At 41.4% G+C, this 19,861-nt stretch overlaps 1 non-coding gene across 1 annotated transcript; it reads left to right on the top strand.

Moving 5' to 3' along the window:
- Positions 1–3,605: 3,605 nt before the first annotated feature.
- LOC114772167 (U1 spliceosomal RNA) lies at positions 3,606–3,767 on the top strand. Its single transcript, XR_003743881.1, has one exon. It is a non-coding gene; the product is annotated as a U1 spliceosomal RNA (small nuclear RNA).
- Positions 3,768–19,861: the final 16,094 nt, after the last annotated feature.

Below are 19,861 nucleotides of genomic sequence, written 5' to 3'. Positions count from 1 at the left end.
CAAAGGCTGTACTCTTTCTTCGCCATAACAAAAGCCTGATCTCATTGGCCTTAGTTTTAAAGATTGAAACAATATTGTTTTTGACATTAGAATAGCCACTAACCCTTCTTCCAGCACATTTGCAGAGGACAGGGCAGCAATGAAATGCAGATCTTCGGGCAGCATGATGAGGGCACTGCCACATTGTACATACGTGTGTAGTAGCCTAGTGGGTAACACACTCGCCTATGAACCAGAAGACCCAGGTTCAAATACCACCTACTACCATTGTGTCCCTGAGCAAGACACTTAAGCTTGAGTGTCTCCAGGGGTGACTGTCCCTGTAACTACTGATTGGAAGTCAGTCTGCATATGGGCGTCTGGGAAATGCGGTAAAATGTAAATGTAATGTTTCATTGTTAAGAAATAACAAAAATGTCTTTATTTCCACTGAGCCACTGGTAAATTGGCCAGTAAATTGAACAAATACAATTGACTGACAACAAAATTGAGAATGTCTGGTGCAGATTTGTGCTACTACGCCATGCTGCCTGTAACATCTGGTGGGATCGGCCAGAGAAATGGCCGCAGGACCATGAAGTCCAAAAGCAGCAAATTGAAAAGCGGGAGGTTCAGCAGGAGAAAGAGCCACAGGGCCAAGCAGTCCAAGAGCTGCTTGATACAAAGCGGCAGTTTCAGGAGGAGAAAGAGCGGCATGATCATGAGATGCAAAATCTGCTTAATAAAAACCAGCACTTTCAGAAGATACAGCAGCATTTCCAGGTGCTCCGAAGGTTACATAATGAGGTGCGACTGATTGAGGAGGAGATAGAGCTGCAGAACCAGGAGGCCCAAAAACTTCAGCAACATCAGCAGCTAGTCATGGTGAGAGATTCTTTGAAGTTTAAAGACCCCTGTGAGGATTATAAGATCTTAAAATGCATTGAGGAAGGAGCATTTGGCAAAGTTCACAAGGCTAGGAATCTGAAAACTGGTCACTTGGTTGCAATTAAGATTCAAGACGGCACCAATGACAATTTCATGGACTTGTATGAGGAGTGTAAGCTACTGAAATAAATGTAATCTGCTTCTCTACTTAAGTAGTTTTTTCAGGCATCTGTACTTTTATTAGGGTGACCATTGGTTGCCCCCTTGCAACTTCTCCAAATGTGTGAATCTCGACTGCATAATTTCTGGTAGTGGGTCTACATGAGTATAATTGCATGCATTAGGAATTGTGCCACAGCCCAGCATCATTCACGAGGAGGTTGATGAGTGCCTTTGGCGACCCTCATTTTAGTAGCCTGTTATGCTATCTTGACAACCCATTGGTATTTACACTAAGAGTGGAGGAAGCATTGAAATGGTTGGAGGTTGTCTTCCAGCTCTTACACTCTAGCAACCTCAAACTGAGCCCGAAGAAGTGGCACCTTAAAGAAAATAGATCTGTAGAGATCTAGATCTGTGTGTTCTATAACCTGTCCAATCTAACTGAATAAATAAAATAAATAAATAAAAATCTGCTTGTGTGTTCACTCCCGTCCCAACTCACCTCCGGCCTCCCTCTCCCTGACCAAACGCCTCCGTTCCTCCTCCCCAGCGCGTCCAGTCTTTACTACCCATGCGACAACTTGTCCCCTTGCTCCAAGCATGCCTGCAAATGCATCCCCGAACTCCTCCGAAATGAGGTGACACGACTCCTTTAAAAGGGCAAGATGGCCACTCCCAGATCGCTTGAATAGTTTCCAAGGATTATTTGATTTGGTATTAATCACATCTGTGCCAGTAAGACCGTTCATTTTTTCCCATCCTGCCTCCTCATACCCTGTTTTGTCTTTTTACACGAGTGTCAACATCCGTGAATGTTGCAGCTTCGCCTGAGTTTACACTCGCAGTTTAAAGTCGTGGTAATTCACCGGCCTCCTTGCACTTCTCCGGATTTCATTTCCACGCACAGGTGCTCACTGTCCTGTCTCGCCTTGTTTTCATGACATTAAGATCCTAGAATGCATCGGCGAAGTTCACAAGGCCAGGAATTTCAAGAATTTTGGTACATTTTTTAAAAATCCCACAATCCCAGTACAACATATTATGTATTTGAAATACATAAGTAAGGCTCCTCACAGCTTTTGCTATGAGTTTAACATGAGAGTCCTAAAGAAGCATTTTGCTATGAGCTTTACCAGAAGCCCCAAGAAGCAACCAATCATTTCGCTTCCTTCGTGATACCAATAAGTATTTAAATAAAACGATTTTCCCTTGTCTTCAGACAATACTGAGATGTCTTTAAATCATTTTTTTACAGTGTTTATGGAGATCCAAGAAAAACATTGGTCCCAAATTCAGTACCTCCAGGAAACTGTCACTGAGATGAAAGAGTGCTTTGAAAAACGAGTTGAGCTGCACCAGAAGGACATAGATGAAATGAAGACATGCTCTGTACACCAAATTCAGCAGCTCCAGGAAAGGGTCAAGGAGATAAAAGAGTGCCTTGAAAAACACGTTGATCAGCTCCGGAAGGAGATAGATGAAATGAAGACATGCAATGTACGCCTATCTCAGGAGGTTCAGGAGATTATCCAAACACTGCTTTATCAATAGAGGCAGTTTCGGGCGAACCATCACCGCTGAAGAGGCGCCTTCACCGCACCAAATTCCTGAGGAGGATCAGGAAATTTTTCAACTATGGAAGGTTGGGAGTGCGAATGATCCACAAATGAAGACTTTAAAGACCAACAACCCACCAAATACAAACTTGCCTTAAACAACATTCAAATGTACACTGAAAATAAAAAATAGTTGGAAGATAATGAAATAAATGTAATCTGCATCTCTACTTAAGTAATTTTTTCAGGCATCTGTACTTTATTAGGGTGACCATATACTAATCGAAGCATCACAACACACAACTTCCCTTCCCATTCATGCTAAGATTCAAGTTTTTTATTTGTCTACATAGATATAGCAGTGCAACACACAGAGAAATGCATGAGGTGTCCTCTCAATTCTCAAATCAGAACTTTACTTTAGAATTTGGAAAGTCTTTATTTTAACTCCACTACATTAAATATGTTGTGTTGACTTCAACACAAAATGTGAAATCTGTTGTTCCTTTTCAAATTAGCTTATAAGTATTATATTCGTTTGTAAATATTTGTTATTTTGTGATGACATAATTGTATAAAGCATATTATGCCCAGTGGTGACCTAGCGGTTTATGGAGGCGGTCTCGTAATCAGAAGGTTGCTGATTCGCCATGGTGCCACTGAGGTGCCACTGTGCAAAGCACCGTCCCCACACACTGCTCCCTGTGCGCCTGTCATGGCTGCCCACTGATCACACAGGCTGATGGTTTAAATGCAGAGGACAAATTTCACTGTGTGCACTGTGTGCTGTGCTGCTGTGTATCACAAGTGACAATCACTTTACTTTTACTTATTAAACACCGATTAAATTTGTGCACCAATGGAAAACAGCCATTTTAATCACGTCAGAAATCACCGCCAACTCACGCAATTGCTGGAACTGGAAGGGCAGGGTATTGTCTGCAAATCAGTGAGTGAGATTGCTTCTCCACTTGTCTTAGTATGGAAGTCAGATGGTAGCTAACACCATTACTTTACATCATACTTACCTGGCAAGGGAGATACCGTGATCAACAAGGCGGTTCACCCAGGGCGAGGCTCAGCCATTGCGCTTTGGCTGTGTTGCCCCCTGCAACTTCTCCAAATGTGTGAATCTCGACTGCATAATTTCTGGTAGTGGGTCTACATGAGTATAATCGCATGCCTTAGAAATTGTGCCACAGCCCAGCATCATTCACGAGGAGGTTGATGAGTGCCTTTGGCGACCCTCATTTTAGTAGCCTGGTATGCTATCTTCAAGACCCATTGGTATTTACACCAAGTGTGGATGAAGCATTGAAATGGTTGGAGGTTGTCTTTCCAGCTCTTACACTCTTACAACCTCAAACTGAGCCCGAAGAAGTGGCACCTTAAAGAAAAGAGATCTATAGACATCTAGATCTGCGTGTTCTATAACCTGTTCTATCCAACTGAATAAATAGAATAAATAAATAAAAATCTGGTTGTGTGTTCACTTTGGCGAAGCACCTTTTATATTAGTTACAGCATTCAGCTCTTTTGGGTATAGAGTTGCCTTCAATTAAAGTGAAAGTAAATGTAAAGTGATACACTGCAGCACAGCACACGGTGACACAGCGGAATGTGTCCTCTGCATTTAACCCAAAACATTGTTTGCAGCCATCACAGGCACCTGGGGGGCAGAATGTGACCCACAACCTCTGATTACAGGTCTACTTTCTTACCAGCTTGGCCACCACTGCAGAGCTATTTTTGGCTCTGACTGGCAAAGGAGTCGACTGGGAGGATTCAGTAATTGATGTGATAATGTGACTGAGTTTACAATTTGTATATGGTGTAGTTAGAATTCAAAGGATTGACTTCTGAGTTATTTTACGGATCCGGGTGAAGTCGCTCCAGATAAGAGCGTCTGATAAATGCCGTAAGGTGAGTCGTGCTTGTGCTCCTCTCCGGTGCGCGATGTTCACGCAACTGTCTCGCCTGCATGCTGTGGTTTGCTCACTCTAGTTTCAAGTTTAAGTGGTGATTTGAAGGTTGAACTTGGTGACACGAAATGACTCCTTTAAAAGGGCAAGATGGCCACTCCCAGATCGCTCAGTCATTGAATAGTTTCCAAGGATTATTCGATTTGGTTTTTATCACATCTGTGCCAGTAAGACCGTTCATTTTTTCCCATCCTGCCTCCTCATACCCTGTTTTGTCTTTTTATGCGAGTGTCAACATCCGTGAATGTTGCAGCTTCGGCTGAGTTTACACTGGCAGTTTAAAGTCGTGGTAATTCACCGGCCTCCTTGCGCTTCTCCGGATTTCATTTCCACGCACAGGTGCTCACTGTCCTGTCTCGCCTTGTTTTCATTTTGGTACAACATTTTTTAAAAATCCCACAATCCCAGTACAACATATTATGTATTTGAAATAAATTAAAGTAAGGCTCTTTACAATTTTTGCTATGAGTTTTACCTGAGAGTCCTAAAGAAGCATTTTGCTATGAGTTTTTACCTGAGAGTCCTAAAGAAGCATTTTGCTATGAGTTTTACCTGAGAGTCCTAAAGAAGCATTTTGCTATGAGCTTTACCTGAGAGTCCTAAAGAAGCATTTTGCTATGAGCTTTACCTGAGAGTCCTAAAGAAGCATTTTGCTATGAGCTTTACCTGAGAGTCCTAAAGAAGCATTTTGCTATGAGCTTTATCGAATCATCCGCACCAAGCTCCCTGACCTTCAATCTATCTACAGCAAGCGGTGCTGCACCAGGTTCAGGAAGATAGTGAAGGACCTCACCCACCCCAACAATGGACTCTTCTCTCTGTTGCGATCAGGGAAGCGCTTTCGCTCCCTGAAGTCCAACACAGAGAGAATGAGGAGGAGGTTCTTCCCGCAGGCTGTCCAAGCTCTCAACATCAACACTACATAGAGCTCCAGCACTTTCACTTTCACCTCCAATCACTCCGGACTCTTTGCACACAATCACTTTGCACAAAATCACTTTACACAAAATCACTCTACGCTTTTTACTTTACTGCTCTTTTTTTTTATGGCTCTTTTCTTTAAACATTGTCTTTCACTCATTTGCACACATTCAACCTACCAGTTACACATATTTTATGTTAAAGACGTAAAAGTGTAATATTTGGTTATGTTTGCAATATTTGCATATTGGTTCATTGTTTACTTGCAACATTTTCAATACTGTGGTCTGTAGCGGTCGCAAAAAGCATTTCACCGCATATCATACCGTGTATGACTATGTATGTGACAAATAAAATTTGAATTTGAGTCCTAAAGAAGAATTTTGCTATGAGTTTTACCTGAGACGTCTTAAGTAGCATTTATTTAAGAAGGTATTTAAGAAGCACCAAGAAGCAACCAATCATTTTGCTTCCTTCGTGATACTAATAAGTATTTAAAGAAAAAGATTTTCTCTTGTCTTCAGAGAATACTGAGATGTCTTAGAAAGATATTATTACAGCGTTTATGGATATCCAAGAAAAACATTGGTCGCAAATTCAGCAGCACCAGGAAAGTGTCACTGAGATGAAAGAGTGCTTTGAAAAACGAGTTGAGCAGCTCCATAAGGAGATAGGTGAAATGAAGACATGCTCTGTAGTCCAAATTCAGCAGCTCCAGGAAAGGGACATTGAGATAAAAGAGTGCCTTGAAAAACACGTTGAGGAGCTCCGGAAGGAGATAGATGTAATGAAGACATGCAATGTACTCCTATCTCAGCAGTTTCAGGAGATTATGCAAAAGCTGCTTTATTAATAGAAGCAGGTTCAGGAGAACCATCACCGCTGAAGAGGCGCCTGCGCCGCACCAAATTCCTGTGGAGGATCAGGAAATTTTTCAATTATGACAAGTTGGGAGTGCGATTGAGCTGTCATAGTGTCCACAAATTAAGACTTTAAAGACCAAAAACCTACCAAATACAAACTAGCCTTAAAAATCATTCAAATTCTGTCTTGTAACATCTGGTTTGGCTGCCATTGGCTTTCATCACAGCATGCATTTTTCATTGCATTGTTTTGATGAAACTGCTATATCCTTTTTCAGTCCAGGGCTGTATTAATTCTTTGTTGAGGACGGGACAGTAGAAATAATAGATGATAGTGTGCCTTTATATGAATACAAGTGGGCTCACACTGAGTCATTGTTTGACTCAGAACCTTGGGTTTGTGTTCGTATGATTCACTGATTTATTCATGCCAGTGCAGGAAAAATTTAGCAATGAAGCGTTCATTTGATGATCTTCATTGGCTTTACTGTTCATTGACAGCCTATTCTGGCAGGGTTCAATGGCATTATTATAAATCATTGATATTTCTCAAAAGAGCAGACATTTTTGGATAATTTACAAATCAACACAGACACAAAACAAGGGTAAACAACAAATAACAGAATGAGTACGGGACACAGCAAGGAACCATTTATAACAGATGAAAATTATTGACTGATTGATGATATATGAAAACCTTTTTTGCTATTGCAACAAACCATGTCAAAAGTACAAGTACTACTGAAACTTGGCCATCGACCTGACCATTATTATTAACATAATCATGAACACAAACCATGAAATCCATATCAGGAATACCAGGAAATGTGAGGACAGTTGCCTTTAGTATTATATGAAGTACTTTGAAGTACTTTGTCCCATCATTACATTCTTGCTCATATTTCAATTTCATTAAAGTTAATATCCAGTCTCCAAATAAATTTTAAATTTGTGTACGATCTCCACCCTAAGTCCAGTATTTCTCCTCACGCAGCAATAACACTGAATTATTGATATTGTTCAGAAGTTATTTTCTTCTTAATAACATGAAGCACATTTTCTCATTTCAGTTTTTTCTTTGTGTCACAATTGCCATTCTAAAGCCACATATTGAGTGTCTGAAGTCTGAGGTAATTTGCCTAGTTATTAGTATGTATCAGAAACTGCCGTTTCTGAAGTGCATTTTTTTTCCGCCTCCATGCTTTTCTTTATATAGCGCTGGCCTCTTGTGTGCAATGTGCTGTATAGAATGATTGAGTCACTATCCGCTTTATAAAAATAAATGAAAATCTAAGAGCAGGAGGGGGCAGGGATGCAACTTCCTACCTGCAATTGTGTTGGCTTATTGCTCATCCATGATGTGTTGGCGGCAGAGAACCCAGCAAGGGAACTGTTTGACGCACTCTCTGTGGCCTGAGCAGCACAAGGCCCTTTGGGGACAGCAGCCACACAACCCGGAAAGCAGTACAGTGAAAAAAAAAAATCAAGGTCACTTTATACTGAAGCCACACAGAGTCAACAAACCCAAGAGAGACCAACTGCAAGTGTATGAAGTCTCTTGAGGACTTGGCCACCACATCTTGATTGGACCAGAAACCTGCAGAGGTCCAAGGCTGGGAACCTTTGACACCAGCAAAACAACGATTAAATGAAGATGGGTCAGTGACGAAAAGAGAGCATCTTGGGAGCACAATATGTCTGGCGGGTCAGTGGGAATGGCTCGATAATTGGAGTATATGAGTCTCAGCACCTAGCATTCAGTACATAATTTCCAGTGTCCTTTGAGTTTTGATCATCAACATTATAATGCTAGAATTTCCCTGAAAAGTGAACAGATATACCAAATTTTCCCATTCCCATTGCTCCAGGGTCCAATTCTGATGTTCTCATGTCCAGGATAGATCCAGTGTTCATCCCGGACCATTTTAGGTTTGTGTCAAAAAAGTAACAAAACATCTGAAGGTTTTATTCTAGTCAACATCATAGAAGGCTGGCTGTTTTGAAGATATTCTGAATAGGAGGAGGACAGAAATCAATATAGAAATATTTTATGATGCTTGCTGTTATTGATATGTTAATATGTATTGTATGCAATACCAGTATATCAGAGAACACTTACACTTTTGTATAAGCAATATATTTTGATCCTTTGGTAGTATGTACTGTTCTACAATGGATAAATTATTCGCAGAATCAAAAAACAGATATAATAGTTGTTGTGGGGAATGAGCCTATGTGCATGTGTGTTATAAATCAGACAAAATATAAACAATAAGCAAAATACAGTTAATTGTGCTAATTAATTTAAATGTGTTAATTGTTTACAACTTAATTGCAATGATTAACATGGTAATTTGGACGGACCAAATATGTATACATATTCTGTATAAAATTAAATTTAAAAAATTGTTAACACACTAGAATTATTCTCAATGGAATTATTCTGTCGCTGTTTTTGAGCAGCTTTAGCAGCTTTTTTTTGAGTTGCTGTCCCTCATCCTCCCTGTCAGCCACTGACAAGGTAATTAGTGTCAAATTAATTCAATGGAATATGCAGCCCCTGTTCTGCATCTGACACGTCTTCTTCTCTCTGCCTGTCTCACGTCGTGCCAATAATGTCTCGTTTGGGATCTCTGTGTGCCGTAGAGGTGAGCCGGGTCACCTTGCCCATGATCTGCGCCGGCACTGTGTAATCAATCGCTCACGGCACCGCAGGGGCACCCGTTCTCGCACATTTCCATCCGCACACTCATTTTCTCACCGCCGCCCCCACCCCTCCGGCTCTCGACACCTCTCCACAGACCACAAACACTTATTGGCCAGACCGCTGGGACTATTAAAGAGAGCGTGGCAGGGAAAAATGGTAATGCCAGGCAGATATTTCAGTCGCACATTATATCCCCCTGCCAGATGTCCTGTAATCTATCAGCAGACCTTCAGTAAAATAAGCTTGAGGGGAGGAGAATTGTAAATAATTTGTATGCTATTATCAGACTCTCTGTATCATATCAAACACATCGGTAGCATAGCAATATGTCAATAGCAATTTGTTCAGGCTCGCTGCTGTCTGCACAGAGACAAACTGTGTTCTCTTGTGAGCTCCTGCATCTGGCAAGGTCATCTAGATAAAAAAAGCATTTCCCCAATAACTAATTTCAACTAATTTCAGAATTTTTTTTATATGATTAACAGGTTAACAAGATTACTTTTATGTTTTAATTTTATCCTAATAAATATTATCATCATAATGTTACCATTTTGTTTACCTTTTCTTTTCCTCTATTTATTCTAGCCCATTATTTGGAATATAACTGCATAAATCAAAACTAATAAGAGTTAAAAGGTCATTAGGCACAGTTTTGGAGAACTGGTCAGCATGCACTGGTTTACACTTCTTTGTTAATCTTGGGTGTATCATCTGAGGCAGGAACTTCTCTTGAATTTCTCCTTTCCATGCATCCGTGTGGATGGCAAAGCGTCTCCAACCTCCAACTTATCCTACTCAACGCGTCCTACTCTAGTTTAGCATTACTTACATTTACATTTACATTTACAGCATTTATCAGACGCCCTTATCCAGAGCGACTTACAATCAGTAGTTACAGGGACAGTCTCCCTGGAGCAATTTAGGGTTAAGTGTCTTGCTCAGGGACACAATGGTAGTAAGTGGGATTCGAACCCGGGTCTTCTGGTTCATAGGCGAGTGTGTTACCCACTAGGCTACTACCACCCTACTTACTGTCACTGATCCGCTCCTACTGAAAAAATACTAACCACCAGTGCTTAGCATAAATGTCCATGAGTCTTAGTGGTGCCCTAATAATAAGTCTAAATTTTGTTCCCAAAAATACAAATAAAAACCGCTGACCGTGTGTCGTCTCAGTCATGTCTGTCTTCCTCCTTCACAGACACCACCCCATACAGACTTATTTCCCACCAATATTGAAGCCATCGGGCTTTCCAGAACTGTCAGCTGCGATGTGGCCTCACCGCCTCCGGTAGCAGACACGCTCTTTCGATGCAATTCTTTTTTTTTATGATCACTTTAAAATCTGTCCCCTTTTTTTTATTTTAGGGCCCATCCTGCACTCACTTCATTCACAACATTCGTTACCTGTTTGCCACTCACTGCCTTTCTTTTTGTTTGTCACCCCACTACTGTGACCACCAAACAAAATTTATTCAGCTTTCCACTTCACCCACAATCACATTTCAGTTTCATAAAAAACTCTCTTACTTTTCCCCTCGGTTGCTATGATGCCATTTTTTCAGGTTTACATCGAAGTCATAAATATTTGTTGTCCATTATGGGCAGTGGCCCCATAATCAGAAGGTTGCCGGTTCGAATCCTGATCCGCCAAGGTGCCACTGAGGTGCCACTGAGCAAAGCATCGTCACCACACACTGCTCCCCGGGCGCCTGTCCTGGCTGCCCACTGCTCACTCAAGGTGATGGGTTAAATGCAGAGGACAAATTTCACTGTGTGCACCGTGTGCCAATCACTTCACTTTAAAGACATTGGTTTATGAGAACAAAATATGAATCTGAAAAAAAATCTATAACCTCAGTTATATCAAGATATTTTAAATCAGTAAAACACTTTAATTGGGCTTGCTCTTCCAATAGCTTTGGAAGGGATTATTTAATTCACTGCTTTATATGTCACTGGTTGCCAGAAAGCAGAACAGAGCTTTGCTCGACCTTCCTATGCATCTGATGGGGTTTGGACTTCAAAGAACTTTTCTTCCATGTTATAGAAAACATAAACAAAAATCTTTAGATATTCTGAGCATTCGCTAAAGAGTGCTCCTGAAGTGAGAAACTAATTCGAAATGATGCTTCATTTCTCGCGCCTGACCCCACTTTTTTTATTCCAAATATCAGCTCAATCCCAGTTAATGAACAGGCAAATCCACAGTTTTAACAGCAGTGGAAATTGAGAAATGTCACATGTGATCGTGCCCGTTCAACAAGCAACCCTCAAAGCAACTCTTCTTATTCATGCATGGAAATCACTGCACTTTAATCAACTCAGACTCCATCTTAATCCACGTATGCATAATTTCAGCAATTTCGAGTCTTTAATCTTTCCATTCAGCTATGGCACGTGCCAGCACATACAGACACACACACATTCATTTCTAAGCTTCTCCTTTATGACTGGACGTCAGCATATTCTGCAACTAAGATCTTGCCCAGTCAGTCGGGTTCTGTAAAGTTCAGATCCCAGGCCATTTCGTTGGCACATTTTGGAAAAGAGGAGTTTTTTTTTCTTTTTTTTTAAGTCTGTCTTTTGTGGGAATGTTGGAGCAGTGATTAGCCTGCCCTGGCTCGGCACATTGGCTCCTCTAATGTTAAGAGACCGGAGAGGGTAGACAGCGCAGCCTGCTATTAGCCGAACCCTTTGAGACTCTCACCAGCAGGGTGCCCAATCTGCCCGGCCCTGACGGAAGCAGCATTCTGTCCAGCGGGACTCATACTTGACTACAGTCCCACAGCTTGTCTGTTGGCACGCACACGTTCAGTGCAGCTATCAAAATTGAAATATTCCACCTCACTTGATCTATACACACACTCACACACACATTTTCTGTTTTACATCATTTTCTACAGGGGAATTCTTTTTACTTCTCACTTCCTCTTTGTCTCCGGGTCCCATACTCACACAAAGACACACACTCATCACCACACAGTGGCATGACCCCACACTGCCGAAGGAGAATTAAGCATTTTCCGTAATGTAACTGATCACGCGGATATTAACATCCACACATTAGCAGTGGCTTCTGTTTCAGCCAAATGGTTGGAATGGCCATTATGCAGTATAGATTTATGCACTGGGCTTTGGGGAAGCTATTAGAGTGAGACGGTGCTTGTTAGCTATGCATCTCGGTCATTTAGCCAGTAATTTGCGCCATTAGTTGACAGTTGTGCCCAAAAAAACAAAAAGACACAGTGTCAGCTTTTTTATAATTTAAAGGAGAATCTACAATGAGGTGTGCACTGAAGACACAAACTCTAAAGAAAATTTTCTGAACTACAGAGATTACTGGGGTACAAAGATAGCTTGGTGTCTTACAGATGCACACAATTAAAAACAGTTACACTTTTAATACTCTTGTGTTTTGCCGCACACTTGTAGGTCCCGTTGGGTATGTCTCAGATTAGTGGGCGGATTCTTTGTGGTCTGACAAGGCTGTCCCAATTTGTAGAGTCTCCACTGTCTCCAAGGTCACCACTGTCCTTCAAATGCCTACAAATATGTCTTTCCTATCTGGCCTTTACATACAATTTATTGCACGGTGCCATGCATTTGGGGGGATTTATAATTTTGGAGTGTCAGTGTGCATTTTTTTAGTGGAGATGATGCCGTTTTTTGCATTAAAAAGAAAACACCACATGCACAAGTATTTATGTGCACCTGAACAGTGAAGAAATAATTTATTTAGACATTTAATACAGATGCATGAATTCTGAGTAATGGCCACTTAGTTCTTCTCAGTTGCCAGACGCATGTATTTTAAATTACACTGCTGGCTATTGCTTATGTTTGCAATGCAATGAGGATGAAGAGGACAAATGACATGACTTAAAGCAGCAATGCACAGGCAATTGTATTCTTACATTGGACTATTTGTAGTCTATGGCAACGAAACCTATTACTTAAAGAACTTCCCTGTAGCCTTGCTTGGTTAGAATACGGTTTATATATGTTCTACACTATTTGTCAGAGCTTTGGACTTTAATTTATTACCCATTTTATTTTTGGGTTTATAGTGTCTCTGAAAAGGGGTAAAAAGCTCCCACAGCACTCTTGAAATATGTTGTGTGATTTAATGTTTTACAACGATGAAAAGAGACCTTGCACTTCTGTTAAATTGCATATTTTTTTTTCCTGGACGTAGGGCAAACACATCCAGTTGCCTGACGAACCTCAAATAAATAGATGGAGTAAGGAAAAAAGAAATAAGGTCAACGTTAACAGTCTAAATCTGTTTAAATGAAACCCCAAAAAAGCACCCAAAGCACTCTTAAGTGTCTAAGAGCCTCAAACATTCACAGCTCCTGTCACCCAGAGTTCCAGTTTTCACTTCACCTTTTTCTTTTTAGTCGACCTGCTGTGTTAAAACTGTTAGGCACATTGCCAGAGGAAATAAACAGTAGTCTGAGTCAATAATGGTCCTGTTTTACAGCATGGTGACATTTACATCTAAGACAAAAGCACTCACTGCTTTGCCTAAACTTCTGTCTTGAAGTTTCAACTGTCTTGAAAGCCCCTTTTTATTGATTTGCACATTTTCATGATCATAATGTAAAAGTCTCTACAAACAGCAAAAGATTTTTTATATGAATATAATGGGGATGAATATAATATTTTTAAACAAATTGAACCACAATAATTTAAACAGATCATCCTCAGTCTCATGACACCATTGTTTTTATTTTGATTGATTGTGCTTTTACATGTAAAAATACAGTAAAAAATTACAGTATGAAATCACATTTACTTTTTTTATGTTCACCTCTGGTAAACTCCTATTTGATTTTCATTCTAGTGATGGAAAGTTTGGATAGTTGGATAGTGGCACATCTCCCAAAGAAGAATCGGCTCTGTTAGCTCCCAAATGGCTCTTCATTTTTGTTATCATCTGTAGCCTCAAATTTTAGCCTTACTTGGTAAATATGAATGTTTTGAGTATTCAAGAGTGCCCTGCTACGTCCTGGTATTTTGGTGTGTTTCTGTGTGTGTGTGTGTTGTGTTTGCAGGTGCCTGGTGATTCAGCCCACCTGTTCCTGCTGTGGGACAGACAGAAAAAAAGAAGCATCAGTCTCCTTTTTCAGGGCTGCGCTTGCCGTGCCATCCACTCCGCCCGCCCGCCTCCCTACCATATCCCTTCGACATCACTTCCGGTTTCCCCTGCGCTTCCCCTAGGGGTGTTTGTTTTTCTCTGTTTTCCTGTTTTGTTTGCCGCTATTCGTAGTAGTTCGTTTCGTATATATTTTTCTTCTTTATTTATATATTTATTTGTTAATAAAATACTTGTTAAAATTCTCTGTTTCGTCCTAGTAGGTTTACGTTTTTGTCCTTTCTTTTGTTATGGGCCGGAGCTCCTAGTTTGGCTCGTAAACACTGGCCCAAAGGGTGGCACTTCACCACTGCCATGTTTACCCTGATAACCTCCATATGTTTCCATTTACTTGAAGTCAGTGCTTCCTTATTTAACACTGCCATTGCCACCCTTACTCTTATTTTGTGTACATGCCCTGGATCTACATCTCTTTCCATTTATTGGAACTAAATGGCGTTGATCAAAAGTTCAGACAAGCCCATCGAAAGCTCCAGGTTCAGATCTTCATATCTCTCTTCCTTGAGAGATAACAAGGATAATTCTTGATTACTATTGTCACGACACAGACAAATTGAACCACAACTTAAAATCGTTTGGTTTTATCAAATTGCAGACCAATTTCTAACCTCTCATTTATGTCTAAAATCCCAGAAAAACTGGTAGCACAATAACTTGGTGCTTTTCTGAAAACAAATTATGTAATAGAAACTTTTTATTCCTATTTTATACAAAAATACTGAACAAAAACTGCTTTACTCAAAGTATTAAATAATCTCCTCTATATCTCCTCTTGATCAGGATGTTCTATAGATCTCAGGACATTCCTAGACCTTAATTCAGCTTTTGGCAATATATATAGCACAACATCATAATAAAGTGACTACAAAATGTAGTTGGCATATATTGGTCTGCCATCTCTTGGTTCATATCCTACTTATTGGACCTCTTTCATTTGTCAGATTAAGCAACTCAGAAATTTACTCAGCAAAGAAAGAGTGAAGAATAGAGTCCCACAAGTTTCAGATCTGGGCCGTTTGTTGTTTTCACTATTAATCCGGGAAAATTAATTCATTGGCAAGGAGCAAACTTTCACTTCCATGTGAATGAAACCCAAGCGTACATCTTGGATGAAGTTCACGACCTCTCTAAAAGGGAAAAGACCTCATAGACTGGATGATCAACAACTTTCTTATACTTGACCCTGATAAGATTGAATTGTTGGTGATTAGTTCTAAAGGGGCTAGATGTGGACAAACAGGTTGGAGTGTGTTTGTTTCTCAGTTGTTCCATGTGCTTCAGTAAAGAATTTGAGAGTGACCTTTGATGCTGATCTGTTATTTTGCACATCCAGAAGGCCTACTTTGACCTAAGAAATATTTCTAGGTTTCTAAAATTATTTATATTGCTGATGCAGAGAAATTGGTACATTTTCTCCAAATCAATAGACTGGATTATTGTAAATCTGTTTTACAAACAGGCTCCAGCTTGTTCAAAATTCTGTATTTTAAAAAGAAGAAGAATTTTCTTTCAGAGCTTCAAAAATATGGAATGACTTTCCAATGAGAATTCAGGCATGAGACACATTCTCAATATTTAAATATGAGCTAAAAACTTACTTATACGGTCAATTCTCTTAGTATCTTTTACATATGTTTTTTAACCTATTACCCTTTTTTCTGTGTCTCATCATGGATCTGCATATTTTTCAAGTCAGAATCCATAAAGTACATCAATTGACTTTAAAACTACTCTCAGCTGTAGCTCACACTGCACCAGAACTGTAAACTAAACAACCCAAGGTAATTTATGGTTGACTAGAGGACTGTTGACCCTTGATTCCTCTCAAGGTTACATGCCCCTGTCAACTTAGCTTATATATATGCAAAAAGGAAGCTCAACTACGATTGATTCGCTGTTGGCGTGCCCAAATGTATCCACCTGTCTAATTTTGTTGTGATGTATATTGCATGCTTTCTGTTAATCTAATAAACTTAATTAAGTGGAGAGAACGAGGCAGGGAGAGCTGATGGAAGACCGGGTTGATGCGGTGGTGCACCCTCAAGGGGCCGATGAAGCAGGGGCCAAACTTCTTGGCCTATGAGGGCATGGGGAGGCTCTCATTGTGGGCACCCAGATGCGGTTGCCACAGTTGCTGATGTGGGTGGGTCAACGACATTGGCCTGCCTGACATTTCATAGAACCGGCCTGTGGTTCAGGGCCCAGTGAACGAGAGCCTAGATGTAGTGGAGCTGTTGGAAGCATAGGTTGATGGCAGGGACCGGTCAAGGCCTCGAAGGGGGAGACGCCATTGGCAGAGGACTCATGGTTCTGGGCAAGTTACGCAAGAAGGAGGACAGACAGATGGACACCCCAAGGTGGTGTCTGAACCGAGCGATGAACTGGGGCTCTGTCTTCTGTCAAAGAAGAGGTCCTTGGGGGATCATAGTGTGGCACACCCTCTCAAATGATGTGGGTGGCCGTCTTTATGGAAACGGTCTATCAACACCAGCACCCTGACCTTCCCCTGGGTTGTCTGCAGGCCGGTCACAAAGTCTAAGGACACGTGAGACCATGGGCAGTGTGGTCTAGGCAGTGGGAGGAGGAGTCCCTGGGGTCGCTTGTTGTCTACATTGTTGGCTGCGCAGACAGGACAAGTCAGTGACATCGTCTGGGAGTCCCAGCCACTGGAAGATCAGCTGGATCAGTTGTCCCTGTGGGGGAGGCAGCGACTTCCAACATGAAAGGGAGCTGCAGGTCTGGGTGGATTAAGACTCGAGCAGTTGTAAACCCCTTTCTTCAAAAGCACATGGAGCCACAGGGGTCCACAGTAGATGGGTGGGCCTGCCCTGGAGCAAGGATGTTTGAATCTGGGCTGTAGTCCCATACAAGATAAGATAAGATGATCCTTTATTTGTCCCAGAAGTCGGAAATTTACATTGTCATGGCAGAAAGTGGACAGTTCAAGATAAAAAAACAATAGACACTATGTCAACTGAATAATATAAGATTCAATATATAAAATTATGCAAATAAATAGTCCCAGAATATAAAAAATAAAACAGTAAATGTGAGTTCTAAAAATAAAATCCTGCGGCAAAAGTTTCCGAATCCCAGGAACTGTTGTAACTGTTGTATGGTGGAGAGGGCTGGCCAGGAGGTGGCGGTAGTTGTCTTGATGGGAACCATAGCCATCCCGTGGAGGCAGATACTGAAACCCAGGATTGGAACGTGGTATGTGTGACGTGGAACTCTTCTCCAGTTTTATGAACAGTCTGTTCTCCAGGAGGCATTCCAAGATGGAGGATGTGGGTAGGGAGAACATGAGGACGTCATCCAAATACAAAAAGATGTATAGGTTGAGCAGATCTCACAGGACGTCGTTGACTAATAAGTTGGAAAGAAGGCATCACACAGTATTCATTGAGACCTGTGGGGGTGATAAAATTGGCTTTCCACTCGTCCACCCCCCGAATTGGCACCAGGTGGTGAGCAATGCAAAGATAGAGTATGGTGAAGATCTATGCTCTGGCTAGGAGGTCCACTGGCTTGTGGGGATTCGGTGGGGCAAAGCGGTAGAGTTCGTGCACTTGGAGGATGCTGATTTTGCAGGACAGGCATCGGCCGAGGGCGGTGGATAGAGAGAGCTTAGCCCCTGTTGTTGCTGCATTTCAGCCTGCTGTCATTGCTGCTGCTGGTTCTCCTGTTGTTGCAGCTGCTTAGGGCACCTGGTCGTGACCGGTTAATGCTGAAATGATGTTTTGGATTTGTTTGGTAGTTTGGAAATTCATTGTTGTAGTCAATGCGCTCAATATGCTTTCCAAGAATAAGGTTGCAAAGATCTTGAGAGTGCTCTTTGGTTTAATCCATCATGACTCCTTTGTAATTAGACACAAATTAATAGGTCGTTACAATAGGTGGCAATAAAAAAGAACATCTGTCAATCCATCTTCATTTTGGAGAGGGGAAAATGTGGATAGAGAAGACAAGGATGGGTCAGAGGGAGGAGGATCGCTCGGGTGCATGAAGTGTGAAGTTTTATCAAATGCGGTCATCAGTCCCCTGGGTTATATTGTCCCACTCAACCGATCCATCTCCTTCACCCATCCTTCTCTCTCTGTTCCCTTTCTGTGCCCGCATCCCTCTTTTCTTACCAGGCTTTCTGTCTCTTGTTCTTTGTCTTTCTAGGACAGTCAGGCCTATGAGCAGTGTGGTTTTCTATATCAGTCCAGGAGCCGTGTTTGCTCTAGCGTGTCCAAAGTGTGTGTGTAGGGGTGCATTTACTAATTTCTTAGTTCGGTCGGTATGTGTGTGTGTGAGAGAGAGAGAGGGTGTAACCTAGTTGTCCAAAGACAATTTCATTTCTGAAATATTTTTTTTATTCAAGTTTGAATCAAGTTTATTATTTTAATTAATATTTTATATACAGTACAGGCTAGAAGTTTTGACACACCTTCTCATTCCATGTGTTTTCTTTATTTTCATGACCATTTACGTTGGTAGATTCTCACTGAAGGCTTCAAAACTATGAATGAACACATGTGGAGTTACGTACTTAACAAAAAGTGGAGACCTGGTCTCTACAGTCATCGGACCTGAACCCAATCCAGATGGTTTGGGGTGAGCTGGACCCCAACAAGTGCTAAACACCTCTGGGAACTCCTTCAAGACTGTTGGAAAAGCATTTCAGGTGATGACCTCTTGAAGCTCATCGAGAGAATGCCAAGAGTGTGCAAAGCAGTAATCAGAGCAAAGAAACTAGAATATAAAACATGTTTTCAGTTATTTCACCTTTTTTGTTAAGAACATAACTCCATGTGTTCATTCATAGTTTTGAAAATAAAGAAAACACATTGAATGAGAAGGTGTTTCCAAATGTTTGGCCTGTACTGCAATGTTTTTTGACTGTAAAGTTTTTAACAAAGTGTGTATTGCATGCATAATAGAGTAAGAGAGAGAATCCTGCTGATACTCAGCTACACACCTGAAGTCTGTCTCATGTCTAGCCTCCCACGCCCCCTGAACCGAAATCCCCCTCAGCGTCAGATGGCGTCCTGTCCCTGACATCACACGCTGTAGTCTGCTCCAACATCTTGACACCCACTGGCACCAGTGGCAACTGAGATGCAATGGCAGCGCCTGTTTATATTACAGCGCTGCACGCAAACAGATACACAAATAAATCAAGGCAGATGCCATTTAACCTGGGTGTAAGCTGCAATGTTTAACTGCTAGTAATTTCACTTTTGTGCCATTAGCCCAACAGATGGCGCCATTTCCCGGTTTTTGTCCAAGTAATTATGTCCACCCTTTCCGAATGATCCTGTTTCTAGATTTGTGTGAGTGCTCCTGCTCCTGTTCGCTGACCCTCATTTGTGATGTCATGCATATGTGCCTCATGCTGGCCCTATTTTGACGTGATGGACAGTTTCTTAACTTCCAAGTTTGACGGTGTTTTGGTGTCATAGGCAACATTCCTCCTCCTTCAAACATGGCAAGTTGAGTTGTTGCCAAAGAGCTGGATTTGGTCTCATCTGGTAACAACACGTTCACCCAGTCCTCTTACTCAATCATGAAGATGTTCAGCAGCAAACCTCACATGGTTCTGTACATGTGCTTTCTTGAGCAGGGGAACCTTGCGGGCTGCACGATTTCAGTCCTTT

The sequence above is a fragment of the Denticeps clupeoides genome, unplaced genomic scaffold (genome assembly GCF_900700375.1).
Source record: "Denticeps clupeoides unplaced genomic scaffold, fDenClu1.1, whole genome shotgun sequence".
Classification (NCBI taxonomy): Eukaryota; Metazoa; Chordata; class Actinopteri; order Clupeiformes; family Denticipitidae; genus Denticeps; species Denticeps clupeoides.
The sequence above is the reverse complement of the archived record's forward strand: the minus strand, read 5'-3'. Positions and strand labels throughout refer to the sequence as shown.